Raw genomic sequence first — 12,479 nt, forward strand, 5'->3', positions numbered from 1 at the left:
TGTGTAATTGCTGATAAGGTTGTCAAATTCAACAGTGCTCTGCCTTTTGCCCTATTCTAAGTTGTACTTGTGTTGTCTTTAATGTGTCAGGTTCTTCAAGACTTCAGCCTTCTCGTTGGATCTGAAACATCTGCAAGACTTCTGGAAAGATGGCCCTCATTCAAGCCCAAGCTAATAAAAGAAGGAGCTGCACTTGTACAAACACCATTGCTCCAAGGCCTATTGCTGTCTGCCAGGGAGGAGCAAGTGGAGCCGTCTGCAGACGACTTACAAGGTAAGTGTAAGGAGTCATGGAATTTAACATTTTAGGAAATTACATGGGTATTTCTGGGTACTAATTACAGTGCATGAAAATGCACTGTACTGTTCTTCCTAGGCTTCTTATTACAGTGCATGAAAATGCACTGTACTGTTCTTCCTAGGCTTCTTCTTATTCTTCTTCTTCTAACGCGTTTAATGCAGCTTCAACCGTTTAACGTACAAACTTCATTCAAACTATGTTACGTAGGTCTTACTTAGGACATGGGTGCTATGTATTTTTTCAGCTTTGTAACTTTTATACTTTTTTAAACTATTAATTAAAAACTGTTCAAAATTTCCCCATAGACTTAACATGGGCTGATGACATCACAATAGAGCCGTTAAGCAATTAGAATCCTATGGCAGGTGTTCGGGCCACCTGTCCCAACTGCCATTCTCAGGCTTTAAGCATACAAACTGGCCCTATTAAGACTACACACCCTATTCAACTGCTTCCTCTGCCAAAACTGTTTCAGAATAAAAGTCCTCACTACAATATTTCACTGTTAAACAATTTAACCCTTTAAACTACTGAACCTTTTAACTGTTCAGCCATTGTAACTGTTACTTGTCAACAACTATGACTCCTACCCACTGGAGCTAGTTAGCTAAGTCACATGGTTAAGATAGTTAGCATGCTAGAATGCTAGTTACCATTTTTAGCAAAACTGCTTAAAATGATTAGCTAAGTTAGCTAAGTCACATGGTTAGCATAGTTAGCATGCTAACATGTTAGCATGCTAGTTAGCATTTTTAGCAAAACTGCTAAAAATGATTAGCTAAGTTAGCTAAGTCCCATGGTTAGCATAGTTAGCATGCTAGTTACCATTTTTAGCAAAACTGCTTAAAATGATTAGCTAAGTTAGCTAAGTCACATGGTTAAGATAGTTAGCATGATGTTAACATGTTAAGATCTTAGTTAAGCATTTTAGCAAAACTGCTTAAAATGATTAGTTAAGTCAGCTAAGTAACATGATTAGCATAGTTAGCATGTTAGTTAGCATAACTGCTAAAAATAATTAGCTAAGTTAGCTAAGTCACATGGTTAGCATACTTAACATTTTAACATTGTTAGCATGCTAGTTAGCATAGTAACTTGGTTAACATTATTATCTTTGTTAATATAGTTAGCATAACTGCTAGCAAACATTAGAGCCATTCCAAGTGTCAGTTATCGTCAACTATCTACCTAAATAATTTAACCATTTAAACTATCCACTTATTTAACCGTTCAATCATTCCAACTATATTAAACCTTATCTACCAAGTAAATTATTTACCTATATAAACTATCCACCTATTTAACTGTTGAGTCATTCCAACTATATTAAACCTCATCTACCTAGCAACCAATATAGTTTGTTTTTACTCTGTATGATATTTGACATCATATTTTTTGCATTTTCATGCACTGTATTTCCTTCAGGAAATGCTTTTCTAGTTTGTAGTTACTGTACGTTTTCAAAATACCTATTTTACGCATGAATGTTGAATCTGAAGAATTAAATAGTTATTTTATGACTCTTCTCCAAACTCCACCCTTACCCAGGCTGGGACAGTGATATGTCCACTTTACTCCTGCTGTTGCACATCCTGTCACCTCAGGCAGCTGGGAGAAAGAGGAGTCACAAGATCAGTGCAAGTCAAGCCATAGACAACTTGGTAGTTTTTCACAAGGTGTGTAATTCCATTGGCCCACTGTATTGTCTTTGACATGAAGTGTATTCATTTGAACATGGGGACTTGATTATAATCCTTTCTCTTATGTTTCCTCCAGTCATGCCAGAGTCTTGATGAGCACTTGAATGAAGATGAACGTCGGCAGCCATATCTGCTAGCTTCGGGAACCTCCAAGCGAGCCATCAACAACTTCTACATAGCTATGGATAAGAAGCTCATTCCATGCCAAGGAAACACGTCTCTGGCAGCATTCGACGAGCTTTTCAAGGTTCATTTTGTTTTCAGTTTGAGTTACGACGAGTCTCTTTGTAGCTTTTTTACATTCTTGCAGACCACTGTCTACAATATTGATGTGGGAACCACCAAAGAGAGCCCAAAAGTAAAGGAATTGCGAGCAAAGTTGATGAATAATGTATAGGTGTTACGTTTGTGGGACACTGCATGGCTCTGGTGGGGTCTTGATTCAACAACTTAAACTCTTACATGGCTTATATCCTGGCAAAAGGTTACGTTTGATATTTGCACAGGATAGTTGTTTGAGTTCAGGTTACTCTGGTTTCCGCAGACATCTTAAACGTTTACACACTGACTCTAATGCTACTGAACCAAGTTGGTCAGACGAACCAATGCCTATGTCTGACATCACAACCAATGACATCACAATGCCTACGTCTGACATCACATCATCAGGTATGCTGGCACTGCCTTTGGATGGGTGTGGTGATTCACATTCTATTGAAACTTTGGACTTATATCAAGACTTGGCCAATCAAAGTGAATGTTCTATAGTGTCAAAACATATGTGTGCTTCTGTTGTTGCAAAGTTGCAGGGCAGTGGAGGTTCAACTAATGTTATTTTGTCAGTTGTTGGGAGTATGGAGGAATGTTTGAATGATATCCACACATCCATTAAACATCAAATCTTGAAGGTTGTTCCAGAGTGCAACCCTAGTAGAAGGGCAGTTGAGGATGTAGAACCCCTGAGGATGTAGAACTTGCAGAACCCCTTTTCTGAACTCAACACTGATAGCAAATAGAAAAAAATATTTTCATACTAAATGGGGAATACACAACCTGTAGAGGTGCAATTAGGAGTGAGATATGATTCTAAGAAAAACAAAGTTTCTGGAAATTATGAACAGGTACCAGACAATGACACTTTCATCTATATACCGTTGTTTAAAACACTTGATTTTATTTTCAAGAATGAGGTGATTCGCAGCCACATCCCATCTTCTACATTTAGTGATCTGTATTCTGATTTCTGCGATGGTTCTTATTTTAAGACTAATCAGTTGTACTCTAAAACCGAACATGCCCTACAGATTCCGGTTTATTAAGACTTTCGAAACCGCTAACCCTCTCTGTTCCAAGCATGGGGTACATAAGCTCGGATGTTTGTATTTCACAATCTTCCACCTCATCTCAATTCTTCACTTATGAATATACATCTCATTTCTCTATTTCACTCACAAGACGCCAAGAAATATGGCTTGGATAAAATACTGACTCCTTTTCGAGATGATGTTAAAAAACTTGAAGTTCATGGAATGAAAGTGTCATTTTCTGAGGAACCTCTTTGTGGAACAATATCACAGATTACGGGTGACAATTTTGGTTCAAATGGCATCCTTGGCTAAGTAGAGTCTTTCAGTACCACCTACTATTGCAGGCTATGCTTAACAGACAAGCACACAGCTCAGACTGTATAGTGAACATGATCCAAGGGTTGTTTTGAGATCAAGAGAGCTGAATGAGCAGCATTACAAATCCCTTGAGAACTCTGGTGATGGTTTATGGATATGGTATTAAGCACAACAGCATTCTCAATGATTTAAAATATTTTAATGTTGCAGATAATGTTGTCGTTGATATAATGCACGACCTGCTTGAAGGTGTAGCACAGTATGAAATCAAGCTACTTTTAGACTACCTCTCTCAACATTTCATTACCAGTGAACACATCCTACTGGGAATTTATGGTTATAGCTATGGATACTTGGCCAACAAAGATCAATATGCAGCGTAATCGACTTGGTCTTAATGCTAGTCAAACTATGTGTCTTTTGAGAAACATTCCACTCATATTTGGGAGTGTTGTTCCAGATAAAGATAAACATTGGAGTCTACTGCTACTTCTGCTTGATATTTCTAGTATAATCTTTTCGCCTAACATTTCTGAGGGTATGACAGTCTATTTGGGGTCTTTGATCGCAGAGCATCACAAATTATTGAAGAAAGTCTACCTTAGTCAGAATTTGCTCCCTAAACACCATCTAATGATCCATTATCCAGGTGTGATTAGAAAAATCGGTCCATTTGTCCATGTATGGACCATGCTATACGAGGCCAAACACAGATTTTTTTTAAAACCAGCATTAAAAATTCTTTAGCAGTAAAGCATCAGTTAGCTACAGCCTATCATTGGGAGTCACTTACGTCACTTAAAGGTATCGAATCAGGTCCAGTGAAAACTGAAATCTTAAATGAGTTTGACTATGAGGAACTGGTCTGTGCACATTTCCAAATGGACAAGTCCACTACTGTTTGTTCTACTTTGTGGGTAAGATGTGATGTGGTTGATTACCATTGTGGATCTATTGTTTGTGTTGATGTGGAGGATGAAATGCCATTGTTTGGTAAAATTGTGTCAATAATTATACAAAAACAAGACATACATTTTATTTTGATGGATACTGAGAGACTGTTTATGTCGAGCACCTTTACGCTTTTGAGGTTAAAGAACTTAATCATTATTATATTGTTAAAAAAGATGATTTGCAACATTACAAACCGTTTGATCTTCAGATGTCATATGGCTGTGATTTGTTGTTTTATATTGTGCCTGACTGTTGCATTTTGTAATGAGCTGAATGTTTCACTGTTTAATAAATAAATGTAGTACATCTTTACAGTAAGTGTATTAAGTGTTGTTTTGTTGTTGTTCAGCAATTCTAAAACATACTGTATATAGCACCACAAGAAGTATTCCTTTACTGTTCTAGGGATTAAAACAAGAAGCATTATTTGGCAACAAAGTAATGTAATAAAAATGCAATCCTCACTACTAGTGTCAGTTTAACATTGGGCTTAAGTTAGCAACAACTTTTTTAGCCTGAAACTTCTGTGTTAGTCATTGTTTACTGTGTGGAAATGATTAGCATGTGACATGATATGTAATATCTTGGTATAATGAAATGAACAGCTGTTTATTTTAGCCTAAGTGATATTGACAGACCGTCATTTCATACATAGTAATTGTTTGCCTTGTATTTTTCCTTTAGTTATACACTGAAAATGAATGGAAAGGAAGAATGGGAAATAAACAACTGTATAATCCGGACAGATCTTCGTCCTGCGGGAGCATTCGTGCCAGTTTGCTATCTGCTTGTTAAGGACACAGTTGCGAGGGCGGAATAGTGTTCTTGTATTCCAAAGGCCTCATGGGAAGTGGAGTTTTTTTGGACCTCGGATGCCATTGAGTTGGGACAGCTGGTGATGCTGTCCAGCAGGGGAGCGTCTTTTGGCCTACATGCTTTAAGGCAAAGATTCTAGAACAGAGCTCCGCTCTAGAATCTTTGCTTTAAGGACTCTACAATCAAGTTGTAGAAGCATCTCAAGGACCATTGATAGAAGTAGGATGCACCAGAGCTCAACTGCAAGTGTCATCATAAAAGGTGTGGAATACTTATGTAAATGGAATATTCCAGTCTGTTATTTTTTTTATACATTTACAAAACACTCCAAACACTTGCTTTTTTGTGGGGTGTTGTTGGAGTATTGTGTGTAGAGTGATGAGAAAAAATATATATAATTGAATCCATTTTAAGATGAGTCTGAAACATAACAAAATGTGGAAAAAGTGAATCGCTGTGAATACTTTACGAATTGTTGAATATTGGTGGTTTTTGTTACTGTCTTTTGTCTTAGCCAGACCCCAGGAATGTATATTATGTCACTCACTATATTGTGTGTTCTAGATGTCAGATAGTTCATGGTCTTCACTTAACTTTGCAACACTGTGAGCTACCAGAACTCTGTTATTACATCCAGAATAAAGAACTATTCTTTCCCAAGCCAGGCTCAAGTTTTTGCTCAACTGCACTGGATCAACTCGGTCAGCAGTCTCCATTTGGAATTTAAGGAGACCGTTTCTAATAGACCCTTTCAACAATAAAAACATAAACAATGCTTGAACATTCTATTTGGGTCCCAATCTACTTCCTCTGCATTAAGATAACATATGGAATGTTAAAACGGAAGTCTTGTGGGGCCAACTATGATGCTGATAATGGAACTCTCTTGAAAGGGTCCATACCATTCTTCTCTATATCTTTCTGCCGTACTCTCACACATACAACACGCATCATACAACACAACAAGACAACATACACACATACAACACGCATCATACATCACAACAAGACAACATACACACATACCCTAAATTCACAATCACATGTAGATGTATTAATGGCAGTTCTTACAGCCCTGTAGATATATACACACTGATAGTAGCAATATAGGCTATAAACAGGTGATTTTCTAAGCTTATTGAAACTTGGAACTATGTTATCATTCAGGAAAAGCTTCTACTTTGGCAGAGTGATTGCGCACAGCACCTCAAAAGCTAGTAGCATGTAGTTCCAGGCATGTATATGCTTAGAAAATTGCTGTGTTGCATTTTACATTGAAGTATCTTGAGTGTTCAAACTAATGTTTATTTCTCAATGCTGCTTCCAGGCCATAGAAAATACAAGGAGGACACCTAGTGGTTTATCTGGGTATCGTTGATATTTTGGGGCATTTAGTTGATTGATATCGGCAGCAACTCTCACGTTCAGAGTTTTGTGAAGCGAAATGTTTATATAAAAACAACGATTTCATGTTAGCAGCAACACTACTGACTAGCCTGAAACTTCTGTGTTAGTCATTGTTTACTGTGTGGAAATGATTAGCATGTGACATGATATGTAATATCTTGGTATAATTAAATGAACAGCTGTTTATTTTAGCCTAAGTGATATTGACAGACCGTAATTTCATACATAGTAATTGTTTGCCTTGTATTTTTCCTTTAGTTTTATACTGAAAATGAATGGAAAGGAAGAATGGGAAATAAACAACTGTATAACCCGGATAGATCTTCGTCCTGCGGGAGCATTCGTGCCAGTTTGCTAACTGCTTAGTTGCGAGGGCGGAATAGTGTTCTTGTATTCCAAAGGCCCAGGGACCTGTTGGAGCATTCGTGCTCATGTTTGCTATCTGCCTACGCCTTGTTAAGGACACAGTATTCGTGCTCATGTTTGCTATCTGCCTACGCCTTGTTAAGGACACAGTATTCGTGCTCATGTTTGCTATGTGCTCATGTTTGCTAACTGCCTACGCCTTGTTAAGGACACAATTGTTCGGGCAGAATATCGTTTTTGTATTCCAAAGGCCCAGGGACCTTTTAGACTTTCAGTTGCCTTCCTTTGTATCCTCCATATTTATGGGGCGTAGTAGGAGAAGATTACAAGCTGTTTTATTGGCAAGGTATTACATGCAGGGGTGCCAATAATTGTGGCGCTTGGCATTGTGGTCTTTTTGGAAACAAATATTTGTTTCTCAGAATAAATGTGATTTCCTTGAATGTTTGGTTTCTCCTTGTTTTCACGCTTTTAGTGATCTATTATGATCTCACAATGATTTTCTGTTTTCTATCTATGTTTTTGGTCAACTTTGGGGCTCTATTTTAACGATCTAAAATGCAGGGTCAAGTGGATGGTTTAAATACGTTAGATAGCTGCACCAATTAACAGTAAGTGCTCTATCTTAGAAAGTTAAATTTGAGGTAGGCTACTCCGGGTTCGAATAAGCTGGCAGGAATCACATTTTTAGGGCGTTTCAATTGCAACCTCCAGTTTGTAACTGGAATACGACTTAGGAGTTAGCAGGAACATACCATAGCACTAGGTTGTTCAAAAATCTTGATTTCAATTTCGGCTATTGGAATCGGATAGGATCAGATCTTGAAAACCCAATATTGTTTTTGATTGGGATAAAATGTTTAATATGTATTGTAGGGCTGTGCAATTAATCAAATTCCAATCTCAATTTTGGCTCCAAACACATCACAAAAACAATCACTTTCAAATTAATATAAAGCGGTCCCAGATAGCAAAATTTGACCGGCCCACCTCTGGCCCACTACCTTGCCTCAGGGTTTTGTGAGTGGCCAACAATGGCCCAATTACTGATAACTGACACAAAGAATTTCCTCTGGCCCAGATGTGGCCCACACACTGCAAAATGACTCTCATTGTTTCTGTTGGCCCAGGTCTGGCCCACACACTGTAAAATGACTCTTATTGGAACTGTTGGCCCAGGTGTGGCCCACACACTGTGAAATGACTCTTATTGTTTCTGTTGGCCCAGGTGTGGCCCACACACTGTGAAATGACTGTCATGCATTCTGTTGGCCCAGGTCTGGCCCACACACTATATAACTGAGTGTTGGCTGAGTGTCGGCTGGGCCTCTGGGCCTGTACTGGCCCACACACTATAAAACTGATCTGACTGAGTGTTGGCTGAGTGTCGGCTGGGCCTCTGGGCCTGTACTGGCCCACGCACTATAAAACTGATCTGACTGAGTGTTGGCTGAATGTCGGTTGGTCCCCGGCCACATGTGGCCCATTAACTACCAAAAGTACTTGAAAATAAACACAAATCCAGAACTAGTAATTAAAAGCACAAGCTACTTTTATTAACAAGTTTGACAAACACAACCTTGCAAATAAAACAAACATTTAAAAATTATACAAGCTTTTACATATATACACTTTAGAAATTAAACAAGTTAAAATATACAATCTACTTTTATCTACAACAATCGACTTCTTTCATATACAAAAACACAAACAATTAAACATTTTAAAACTGTATAATGATTCAAAGAAATAAATTATTCTAAATTAACATTAAACATTTACAGAAATATTCTATCTCTCTCCCTCACTCACTCACTCTAAAAGAGTAATTCCATTGTCAGTAGTTGTGGGTTGTGAGTTAAGTGTTGTGCTAGTGCTTTAAATTCTGTATTTTTGTACCATGTACCATGACCTACCCAGCTACATACATGCACACACACTCACTCTCAAAGTATTTTTCAATAGCAGCCACCTTTGCCACCTGCCTTCTCTTTCTGTTGCCGCTTCATTGTTGCCTCCACCAGTTTCAGCAGCACTACCAGCCGGGGGTGTCTCCAAACTGCATTTAGGTATAAAAGAATATTATAAGATCATTATGAGGTCTAAAGCAAGATTTCAACATGTCATCTGTCAGAAGTTCTGTTTGTCCACTCAAATATACTTACAGATAGCCACCTCAGCTCTCTGTGGGGGTTGATCAAAGAGTTCTTTCCATCCATCCTTCAATTTGAGATGTATGGACAGCATGTCATTTCAAAAGAAAAGAAAAAAAGTCATTAAACTATGTATCCTTTACTGTCTGACAAAATATTACTAAAGCCCAGTCTTGCCATTCTGCAGCTGTCTTGGTAACACCTCCCTGGTAGTTATTTTGGGCAACATTGACATTGTGTGATTGTTAAATGCTGATATATTACCAATGACAATCACCAAGAGCAAGACATATTTGTCAACACATACAGACCTGAAGCACTTGAGGACTTCCTTCACAAGAGCCTTGTGGGTGCTCCAGTTGGTTGGCCATGTTTTCAACAGCGCATGTTTCCTGCCCACTCCTGTTCTTTGCTGACATAATGGATGAGGCAAACCAAAAGCATCTAAAAATGACATCACAAAACACAGGCCTAGATGAAAGCTGATTCCTATGATTTGGCTCATCTAAACAAAAACGTATTACTTATTCTATTAAATCAATGTACAACTTACCAAGAGCTCTTCAGGTCTCCTGTTTTTCCAACACAAGAAATGGTTCACACATGTATACACGGGTAGCCTTCTTCATCCAAAGGAGTGCAGGCAGGTCTCTGGTCAGTGTGGCCTGGATTCTGAGGTGTACATTTAAAAAAAGTCACAGTAACGTTAGGTTAATGGAAGTATATGTGCTCAAAATGATTACATGATCATAAAACAACCCCTCAGTACAAAATACAGAACGACCTTAAAATACAGATTTTGATGAGCTTTACATGACCAGGACAGGACCCACCCTGCTACCATCTCTCTCTCTCTCTCTCTCTCTCTCTCTCACACACACACACACTCTCTTAAGGCATACAGTCTCAGTCCTGCCTGCCTAGTGCCTTAAGTTGGATAGATAACGATGAAATGCCCAATTACCAATCGCTATATTCTAAGTCATGCAATACTGGTTAACTGTTAAGCTATTTCTAAAATGATTAGATCACACTTTTCTTTGAAAACCACATAATTATGCAAGTATAGCTAACGTTACAGCACTGAACGTTTTTGACCACCAACACTGACGTTAAAGGTAGCAGCTAATTAGGCCAACAAAGTAGGCTAAGAAATCATATGTTACCGCTAGCTTCGCCATCGTCAAGGGGGTTAGATTGAAACACCCATTCTTGTTATGCTACTTGTTAAACTTTGTCTGCAATAATAAGCCTACGTACATTCATAATGATTTACATGCAATAACAGGTAAAGTTGCATGTTACTTACCACAGGCAGTGTCCAAAACGAGACAGTTTCGCGCCGTCCTGCTGGTTTCAAACTGAACAGTTGCTCTGCTCGTGGCTCTTCCACATGTAATGGGCCGACAGTCACTTCACAGAATTGGGCCATGTACGTTTAGCGTCCGGCTGTCGCTAAATGTTTCATTTTTGCCGCCAACAGCCTCGATACTGATCAGTGTTTGTTCCTGAAGTATCGGGCCACACACTGTATGAAATCCGTCTGCCGAGATTGATTCGAAAACTGGCAGTAGCCCACCAAACCCCAATCGGGCCAAATAAGACACTCAGTAATCAGCCCAACTACTGCGTGTCAGTGTCGGCCCATTCAAGGGGACAGTGCCTCAGCCGACCTGAAACTCCGCCGACAGTGGCAGCACTCAGCCAGGATCGGGCCGACTGTGTTTACTGTGCTTCAGCCGACTCGGACCTCAGCCGACACTGCCAGCACTCAGCCAGAATCGGGCCGACTATGCTTGCTATCTGGGGTGTATCCCGTCCCCCTCCCCCCTGACTGGCAGAGCTGGTAACCCGGATGCCGAAACACTACTGACTTCGTGATTAGTAGATAGGTGGAGGGTGGCACATCAGGCCAAAACACATGACAACATCAACATCAGTTGAGGGCTGCAACTTCACTTTTTAAATGACAATATCCTGGCCAGACTACTTACTGTCAGTGATTATAAATATTTGAAATGAACATGATTTCTTAATGTCTATTGACATATCAGGGCCATTTTATGATGAATTAAAATACATTTCTTACATACGGTTCCTTTAAAGCTTCCTTCCAACACCTTGACCAGGCCGACGGTCTCGCAGCCTAGCTTGCAGCCTCGCGATGCAACACATTGCTTTACTGCACTACACCCACACATGCCAAGCACCGGCTAGAACAAGGTAGCGATGGAGTTTCTCAGACATTCATCATGACGGAGCCAGAAAAGATGCAGAAAACGAGTAAATCGTTATTGGAGGAACAGGAAAAGAGGAAAACGGCAGAATGACCGATTGAGGAGTGTCGTAAATCATATACTCTGAAGCTGTAGGGGGAAGAAATAGCTAAAACTGCATAGGTTCTCTTTATATTAGTGCATTGGTTAAGTTGCATTGCATTGTGAGTGTGGTTATGTGTACAGTGATTAGGTTTTGCTAATGCATTGTGGTTAGGTTGCATTGTGAATGTGGTTATGTGTAGGTTAAACATTAGTAATAAAGTTGTTATGGCATCCTGTCAATCTTTTCCCCATTGGGTGTACTAAGGGCATCTTGTGTAGCCTATGCTAATAACAACCCATTTACAGGATACAGTTTCATACATATTATTTGACCCTAGGCAGATCAGGCCCTTGAGTCGTGGATCTGCTCGAGGTTTCTTCCTACATGTATCTCCAATTCTAGTTTCCCCCCCCTGTTACCCATGGGCCTCTCTCTTTCTTTTCTTTTCTTCCTTTCTTTACTTTTGCCCCTGTTCCCCTGTTACCCTGTTACCCATGGGCCTCTCTCTTTCTTTTCTTTTCTTCTCTTCTCTTTTCTTCTTTTTCTCTGATTGTCTACACTCTGTAAAGCGCCATGATACATGTGTAATGTTTTGCCGCTCTATAAGCACAATTAAATTAAAATTGAAATATTATTTCTGTGTAGATTGATGACCCCTTGGTTTCAGCACGGATCTCGGATTGCCTCTCAGACATAGCTACGTGGATGAAGGCACACCACCTCCAGCTGAACCTCTCAAAGACTGAACTGCTGGTCCTCCCAGCTAAACCTACCATACACCATGACATCAACATCAAAGTTGACTCCCTGTCTGTTTCACCTACCAGGACTGCAA

General features: G+C 39.4%; 1 long non-coding RNA gene across 1 annotated transcript; it reads right to left on the reverse strand.

Annotated features, from left to right (window-relative positions):
* Positions 1-9,136: 9,136 nt before the first annotated feature.
* Positions 9,137-11,113, reverse strand: LOC125297428. Its single transcript, XR_007194008.1, has 5 exons — positions 10,632-11,113; positions 9,876-9,994; positions 9,634-9,766; positions 9,335-9,389; positions 9,137-9,228 (listed from the first exon to the last, which is right to left on the reverse strand). It is a non-coding gene; the product is annotated as an uncharacterized LOC125297428 (long non-coding RNA).
* Between the last annotated feature and the right edge of the window lie 1,366 nt (positions 11,114-12,479).

The sequence above is a fragment of the Alosa alosa genome, chromosome 7 (assembly GCF_017589495.1).
Source record: "Alosa alosa isolate M-15738 ecotype Scorff River chromosome 7, AALO_Geno_1.1, whole genome shotgun sequence".
Classification (NCBI taxonomy): Eukaryota; Metazoa; Chordata; class Actinopteri; order Clupeiformes; family Clupeidae; genus Alosa; species Alosa alosa.